General features: G+C 34.2%; 1 protein-coding gene across 3 annotated transcripts in view; it reads right to left on the reverse strand.

The window, feature by feature from the left end:
* LOC105215096 (putative polypeptide N-acetylgalactosaminyltransferase 9) overlaps positions 1 to 8,463 on the reverse strand; it is a 148,392-nt gene extending 139,929 nt beyond the window's left edge. For 2 of the 3 annotated variants that reach the window (XM_054235065.1, XM_054235063.1), the window contains exon 1: positions 7,742 to 8,462. The gene's annotated coding sequence lies outside the window, so the exon portion shown is untranslated. Of the gene's footprint in view, positions 1 to 7,741 lie in introns of all 3 variants that reach the window. The other variant, XM_054235066.1, reaches the window with a different exon arrangement.
* Between the last annotated feature and the right edge of the window lie 543 nt (positions 8,464 to 9,006).

Raw genomic sequence — 9,006 nt, forward strand, 5'->3', positions numbered from 1 at the left:
GAATAGCTCGGCCGGCAATCCATCGGCCCCCGCCGCCTTGTTGTTCTTCAAGCGGGTAATTGCTATTCTAATTTCTTCACGGTCGGGCAATGGAACATCTGTTCCATCGTCGTCGATTGGGGAATCGGGTTCGCCATCTCCTGGTGTTGTACTTTCACTGCCATTCAGCAGGCTGGAGAAGTGTTCCCTCCACAAACACAGTATACTCTGGTCATCAACCACTAGATCACCGCTGGGGGTCCTACAGGAGTGTGCTCCGGTCTTGAAACCTTCAGTTAGTCGCCGGATCTTTTCGTAAAATTTTCGAGCATTACTCCTGTCGGCCAGCTTGTCAAGCTCTTCATACTCACGCATTTCTGCCTCTTTCTTTCTTTTTCTGCAAATGCGTCTCGCTTCCCTCTTCAGCTCTCGGTATCATTCCCATCCCGCTCGTGTTGCGGTCGATCGCAACATTGCGAGGTAGGCAGTCTGTTTTCTCTCCACTGCGAGACGACAATCCTCATCATACCAGCTGTTTTTTTGGCTTTTACGAAAGCCAATGGTTTCGGTTGCAGCTGTACGTAAGGAGTTTGATATGCCGTCCCACAGCTCCCTGATGAGTGCTCTCAGAGAGCAGGAGTGCAAGTCGAGTAGAAAATCGTTCGGCTGTCGGTTGTGATTGCAGCTTCTCGATGTCGAACCTTCCTTGTGTTTGCTGACGTGTGCGCTTTTCTACACAGAGGCGGGTGCGTATCTTAGCTGCTACAAGATAGTGGTCCGAGTCGATGTTGGGACCACGAAGCGTACGCACATCAAAAACACTGGAGACATGTCGTCCATCTATCACAACATGATCGATCTGGTTGCGAGTGATTCGATCCGGGGACAGCCAAGTAGCTTGATGGATTTTCTTATACTGGAATCTAGTACTACAGATGACCATATTTCGGGCCCCGGCGAAGTCGATCAGCCTCAGACCGTTTGGTGATGTTTCGTCATGGAGGCTGAATTTGCCGACTGTTGTGCCAAAGACACCTTCTTTACCCACCCTAGCGTTGAAATCGCCAAGCACGATTTTGACATCGTGGCGGGGGCAGCGCTCATAGGTACGTTCTAGGCGCTCATAGAAGGTATCTTTGATCTCTTCGTCCTTCTCTTCCGTCGGGGCGTGGGCGCAAATCAGCGATATGTTGAAGAACCTCGCTTTGATGCGGATTGTGGCTAGACGTTCATCCACCGGAGTGAATGCCAGGACTCGACGACGGAGTCTCTCTCCCACCACGAATCCCACACCGAATTTGCGCTCCTTTATATGGCCGCTGTAGTAGATGTCACAAGGACCCACCTTCTTCCGTCCTTGTCCCGTCCATCGCATTTCTTGGATTGCGGTGATGTCAGCCTTTACTCTTACGAGGACATCATCAAGGTCTTTCTTACTAAAGTGATATAATAACTTCATAATCTATATTTCTCTTTGATTATGCCAGTTTATGTGCTTTATACCACTTTTTTATTCGATTCATTAATATAGTGTTTAACGCTTTGTTGCTATTTTATTATACCAGTTTATAAGAGTTATACCAGTTGTTGTTCGATTTGTCAGTACTTTTGCTTTTAAGAAATAATTTTCTTTTTTGATAATGAGTTAGGTACTATTAGTATATGATATATACCATTTTCTCCCAGAATATTCATTCATCAATCAGTCAGTTACATCAATTATTATTTCTTCCTAAGCTTTGTCTTCATTTTGCTCTATTGTACAAATTCAATTTGGGTTTACTTATTTTATTTTAATATTTTTCCAAAGATCTTAAAAGTTATAACATTAAATAATAACATATTTTCTGAGTTGAGTGCTAATTGGTATATAAAGGTGTAAATTAGAAGATTTGTTTCTCCGTGTTGCAATTAGCAGTATTTTGGGTTATTAGCGACAGGCAGCTGTTTTCTTAGCATGTCATTTGATAGTCATATGCAAATCTGGTCAACCATTAAATCAACACAAAACAATGAATTGTATTTTAGTTCACGAGAATTTTAACTGAGAATACCTTAGATCATATGAACTAACTGCTAATACAAATTTAAATTTAAAGTTACACGAAGATGACGTAGAAAGCATATTGCTAATGCTAAGACATCAGTATTTGACTCCTTCAGTCATGAAAAGTGGCGAATCATACAAACAACGCGTAAAAGTCAAACAGGAATAGAATAACAAAGAGTTATATCACTGGAATATCTTATATACTATTGAATTCAAATATTTTATTTAACTATTTTTCATTTTCACTTTCAATAATCAATCCTTATCTAGAATTATGAAGTATTTTTGTCGTAAAATTAGCTTCTTGGTACTTATTCCCTTGCTAACATCTTGAAATTAACCAAATTGTTGTTAGAACTGTTGACGATATACAAATATATGTGTCATTTATTACTTATCCAACCATCTTCAGAAGCGATTAGTCTTACTGAGTTCAATCAAAAATTAACACACATTCCAAATCGCACGGGAATATGATTGCAACAATGAGTCTTGCCTGTCATCAAATGACGCTTGAAAATGCCACCGAAGCCTACAAATTCCAGTTGTTGCTGACAATTTCACGCTTTACCAAATATAATTGCAAATATTTACAGACAATTGATTGCCGAATGGTGCTTGAGTAGAGGATATATGTATTTACATTGAGCTTTGCATATTGTCAAAATATATTATCGAATTATTTGTATGGATGTATATAACTCTCAACAGGGCTGTTGATAAAGTATTGAGTATTTAGGTACCATGCAAGAAACATCTTTGAATCTGTAGCATCATATGTTTTCCTAACAGTGACAGTTTTCTTCTACCAAAAATATCGACTGGAAACTAATCGAATACCTCCGAGGAGTGAAATTATCAAAATCCGTTTTTGTTTTTGCTTTAAGTTTTTGTATTCTCCTTCGATATTTTTACTCTAGAAAATTTTCAAGTTCCGATTTCTTGCTCTAGATCCAAATCCAGATTTGTTCAGATATCATTACCAGACATTCCATTACTTCTAGAGGTCAATAAAACCTAAAATTATTGAATATAATGATGTGATGATGTAATCCTGTGATGACAGCCTGTAAAATGCCCTGGTGGGTACCTTTAAATATTTGAATAAATATATGTATATAAAACATTAACATATGCCTGCATAAGTATTTTCAAATGTTTACGGCAATAAGTGGCTGCCAGACCACAACGACAAATGGAGCAACCAGCAACCAAATTGTTGCATGCTTCAAGGAGCTATGCGAAAAAGGATGAGGATTGATGGCAGTGAATGAGCAGAGGCAATCAGAGCTGAGCAGCGGATAAGCCATAGCAAGGTCGAGCCACACACATTTACGTATATGTGGGTAAATTTAAAAATTATTGCGATATAAAGAAGGCTTATTAGACAACAATGTTCCTAAAGCGTTATATGCAAATGTTGCAGGCAATAGAGAGATATGTTGCCAAACATGTGAGAGTAATATTTGTTACAATATGCAGACATGTGCAAAGGATGTTTGAAAATATTACAGAGAGTTACTCACTAAAGATTGTGAAAGAACTTTAATATACAGTTACAGAGGAAGAGAGAGCGAGTTCCAAACGCCGTTAATGCCCTTTCTTGATTTTTAACAGCAGCGCAGTTAGTGTGAGCAAATTCAGCCAACTTCGCAGTCTGCCATTGTTTATATGCGGAAATGAAGTAAGCATAACAATGTCAAAGTGCTGCATATTGAATAGCGTTGTAAAACAATATAACAATAACAACAATAGCAACGTTAATACAATGCGTACTTGAAAAACCGAAATATATTTTTGGTAAAATCATACTGTTGAAGACAATACAAGCGAGCGAAGTCAATTAACGTGCTAAAAAATAAAAACAACAAGGAAATTAATGGATAAATTAATGCAAGAGAGCGTGAAGTGTGGGCGGAGAAGCCAAACAGGCCGAAAAGTAGCAGCAGACACAATCAATTGCTGTCACTGATGCGCCGCTTACAGCGCTGTTCCAAAAATGCAACAAAAACAAAATAGAGACACATTACAGTTCCTACTACGAATGAGAAGTAAAAGACACTTGCTATAACAGATACACCGACATAAAATATTGCAGCAGCTGCTGTAAGCGGCATGTAAAAAGTTAACAGAGGTGTTAACATACTATCATAATTTTAATGTTACGGTGAAATTAAGCAAAAATTATAATATGTTACAACTAGTAGTGTCAGCGAAAGAAAAAACAATAAATTAAATTAAAATATGTAATAATAAACAAATTTAAATACAAAAACAAAAATAAAATATTTTAAAATTATGTTTATTAAAAGAAAAGCAAGAAATTAATAGGCCATTTTTAATAAAAAATAATAATGATAAACTTAAGAGAAAAACTATTAAAAGAGCAATATAACAGCCATAGAAATATCTAATAAAAGAGTAGTATATGTGATATAAAAAGGCGATTCTACACACAATTAATATCAAATAAAGAAAAACCAAAAAATAATATGACAAAATATAAATCTAATAATTAGTATAACAAATACGATTTAAAAATACTAAAATAACAACAAATATAAATATTTTTTTTAATATAATAACAACAAAATAAAAATTCGAAGAACAAATTTATGTAAAAATAAAATTAACCAAAAAATAATAATTTAAATAAATAAAATGTAATAGTTAAAACGATAAAAAATATAGTACAACAAAATAAAAATAAAAAAGAATTAGAATAAAATAACATAAAAAACAATGATATAATAAATTAAATCATGATTTATAAACTAAATAAAACTAGGAAATTAAAGAAATAGCAAAAACGCAAACATATCATGACTACACTAATTTAAATTGACCTAAAATTTAATGGAAGTTTTAAAATAAAAATAGGCAATAATCCGTCATTTGTAAAAAAATCAGTGCAATCTCCTAACATTGACAACTAATTTCTTTTAAGTACAATAATTCAAATAATTTTATTACAAATATAATATTCAATATATACATCTTTTTAGGTAATAAAACAACTGCAAATTAGGGGCTTTAATGCTATGTCAACAAACACAACTACATATTATAGAATTGTACAAAAGCAGCGAAATACGAGACAAATCTTAATGCAAACCAAAGTCAGACGCCACAAAGCATAATAATATGCAACTAAGTACAACTACAACAACAATGTAAAGAAAATAATTTTAAGTAAATGCAAACTGTAAATGTATGCGTCTTGTTAGTCTGTAATATCTTATGAAATATATTCAACGGCAGAACACTACTGCTTTTTATATGCTTAACCGGCATCCGGAAATCAGCATAGAACGAGAAGAAGAAGTAGCGTGTACATGCCGGCGGTTGCATGTGTCACGCGCAAACCCACAGCTGAAGCAAACACCATAAACATACCAAAAGCGGAAACCCCACGACAATTCCGTTGTCACATTGCATTTGGATTCTTTTTTTGTTTGTTTGTTTGTTTGTCGGTTCTCCACAATTATCTTTACTTATTCTCTCTGTTTTCTTTTTCTTCACTTTTTGGGCCACAACGAATGTGACAAGTGCAAACGCACCTGGCTTAAGTAAAGTAGCGGTATGCTATTTTTGTTGTTGACACTTAAGGTAATTTTTCTTATTTTTTCTTGGTTTGCTTGGGTGCTTCCTTGACATTGTGTACATACATTATTTAGTCAATTAGTTAATTATTGTTTTGTTAAATTATTGGAAACACTCTTTTAACTTGATTACCCAGACAGTTTATTATTTGAGGGATTAGCATCAAATTAATTACATTAATTGCGATGATTTTATTTTATAGGGAATTATTTGACTTATTATACTTTTTGACGAATGATATGTACTATTTTGGAATAATTCGATTAATTGACTATTACATAGAGGATTCTGTCTAATTCTTTATTCTGTCTTATTCCAAGCGACTGAAGTTTAAAAGTTTAGATGTTCTAGTAATGGACGTTTAGTTCAGAAAGTGTTTCAATGCAATACAGTTGAACTTCCATGATTCGACTTCTATAACTCGAAATTCTTCATAACTCGAATTTTTGAATTGTCGATAGAAGTCAAATTTCATACAAATTCTCGACAAAAACTCGGTAATCTTTCTAACTAGATTTTTTTTGGATTGTAGTGATTCGAGTTAGGGAAGTTCAAATGTATATAAGTCCTTTAGAAACCTATGAAAGCTCCAAGGGCCCTATTTTTAAATTAGCAGACACTTTTGATGGTAGATCATTTAGTTTCATAAGTTGGAGATTTTGATTTCATTCTTGATAATATTTTCCCAATCAGATTATTTTCAAAAATACCAAAACACCACAGAGACTATCGACGTTTCTTTCTGAATACTTTAATCAAGTTTGTCAAAAAATTACGGAAAATTTAATTTACCGCAGCGTAGTTGGAAGTAAATTATGGGATTATACCAAGTAATTGTTTTGCACTATTTCAAACTCTTTAAATATCAGATCATAGCTAGAACTTAAAAATCACACAAGTTTTAAAATTTTATATAAAATTAAAATATTTTTTTATGTGAAAAAAAATGTTGCCAAATTTATAGTTCTTGGTCCAATAAAAATCTAGATAGGTCCGTAGAACCAACTGTTGCGAGAACGACAAAAGTCCGCCTCTTCACATTTAACCATTTACCATTAATTACCAATTTAGAAGAAATAGAAACAAAGGTTTACCCTAAACTCGAATCGCATTATTCATGCAATCATATTTTGATCTTAATATTTTTTATAATATACAAAATTTGGGTTTTCACTTAACCCGGACGTATGTCTTTACTATTGGATTTGAGAGAATTTTATCTATTAATAGCAGACGCTCCAGCCGCTATTCCACCTGAACTGAGTTATAAGCAGTAAATGAAGCTTTAATTTTAATTTGCTTTTGTTATACGTAAAATGCGGTCACTTAAATTATTTTGTAATAAAATAATTTTTATTTACTCAATTACAAAATATTTTAAAACTAAAAGTTTTTGATTTCTTTTCGTTTGATATCCATTTTTGGCCACTTTTTACTTTTTTTAAATACAAATTTCATTAAAATATTGAGAGTGGTAGTATTACACACATACATATGTATATTTAACTTAAAAATTTTATCACAAAATGAAAAGATCGTTCACATTGAATTTGTTAAGCGTTAAATTTAGTTTGCCAGCATATGGAGGAAAAAGAATTGTCACTACAGATTTGATTGAACAAATCGAAAAAAATTTCATATTCATTTTTTTTTTATTCTTGAATCAAATTTATGAATTTATGAAATGCGCGTAATTTTATTCACATCCAATTTATTTTTGCATTTATAATTTAATTTAATTTCTCTTTTATTTATTATTATGTCATTTTATCATAATTCTTCCTAATTGTATTTTCATGAAATTTAGTTATTGTTTTTTTATAATTAAACAGATTCAAAATATATGGAGGTTAAACAAAAAAAAAAAATTATTATTTATCAAGTACCCACAAAATATTGAAGAAAAAATATTTTGGAAATTTTAAGATTTTTTAAACACATATAATTTCGAATAATTTGTATTTTATAATCAGTTCCGGTCCTATCCTATCACAGCGGATGCCATTAAATAGAGATTTTATAAACAACACACATTCAATTTCAATACATAAATTTATGTCTCGGCGAAATGACCACACAAATCATTCACAGACTCACTTGCATACATACTTTATTCAGAGTTTTGTTTTGAACCGCTTTTCCGCCAGCCGCTTTGCACGTTTTCTCCCACAAATTCGCGTCGCACGCACTCGGCAGGTCAGCTGAAGAACGTGCGATTGTGCTATGCACTGCGGCACTTTATGAAAGTAATTACGTTATTTTCTCTTTTTCACTTTTCGCTTCTCACTCGCCGCACAATGTAAACGCGCGCTACGCTCTTCAATGACCAATTCGATATCAACAATAAAATTAAAAATTTTTTATGTAAATTACTTAAGAACGAGTGATTTTTTGTTAACACTACAGCAACAACACGTTGGCTGACTGACTGACACACCGACGACTATTTTGTTCACCGCGCCGCTTTGCATTCAACACACAGTTCACTGGCACGACGCGCACGAAAAATATTTAAAAAAATTAAGAAACAATAAAATTCTTTATAAAACTTAAAAAATGCCAAAATATTTAATCTTTAAGAATTATGTGAACTTTCAGCACTATTATTTATTTATATACATATTTCACCTTTTCAATATTTTATTTGTTGCTTACACACGCGCACCTGTCACCATCAGCAACGGCCACGCTGTCAATATGTGTGTTGCGTATATGTATATAAGTATGAAAACACTCACTGAATTCGAGTAGCAACGCGCTAACACGACACAACAATCTCCGCTGTATTTCGAGCAACGAACCAACGCGGATAACGGCGAGACGAAGACTGGACTGCATGCGCGCCCCCAAAGGTAACCAAACTGCAAAAGCCAAGCCAGCCAACAAGGCAGCCAAGCAAAAGCAAAGGCAGCGGCAGAGGAAAAGCAGCAGCAGAGTAAAAGCAGCAGCAGAAGCAAAGGCAGGCGCAGCAGCACGAAAATGTATTTGAAAAAGCACAGCGAGGCAGCACTACAGCGTTCATTCGGCAAGCAAAGAGCTGGTGGATACACTTGCTGTTTGGATACATTGGGACTGACGTCGACATCCATGGCTGCGCTGGCGTCACGGCAGCTGTTAACATCCCAAGCCAGCCGATGTTGTTTGCCACTGTGCGGTTCGATTGGATCATGAAACATCGGTTGGGGCGAAACATGTTCAATTGCAATGAAGCAACATTTTGTTAGGGGAACCCAGTGTTTGTTTGAGTAGTTTGTGAGGCACTGTATTGTTTATTTATTTAACTTTATTATAAATGAAAAATCCATAAATAAATGATGGATGATGTTGGAAAATTAATTATATAGAAATAATTACAAATCTTATCATAAACTTTC

This window comes from Zeugodacus cucurbitae, chromosome 6 (assembly GCF_028554725.1).
Source record: "Zeugodacus cucurbitae isolate PBARC_wt_2022May chromosome 6, idZeuCucr1.2, whole genome shotgun sequence".
NCBI lineage: Eukaryota > Metazoa > Arthropoda > Insecta > Diptera > Tephritidae > Zeugodacus > Zeugodacus cucurbitae.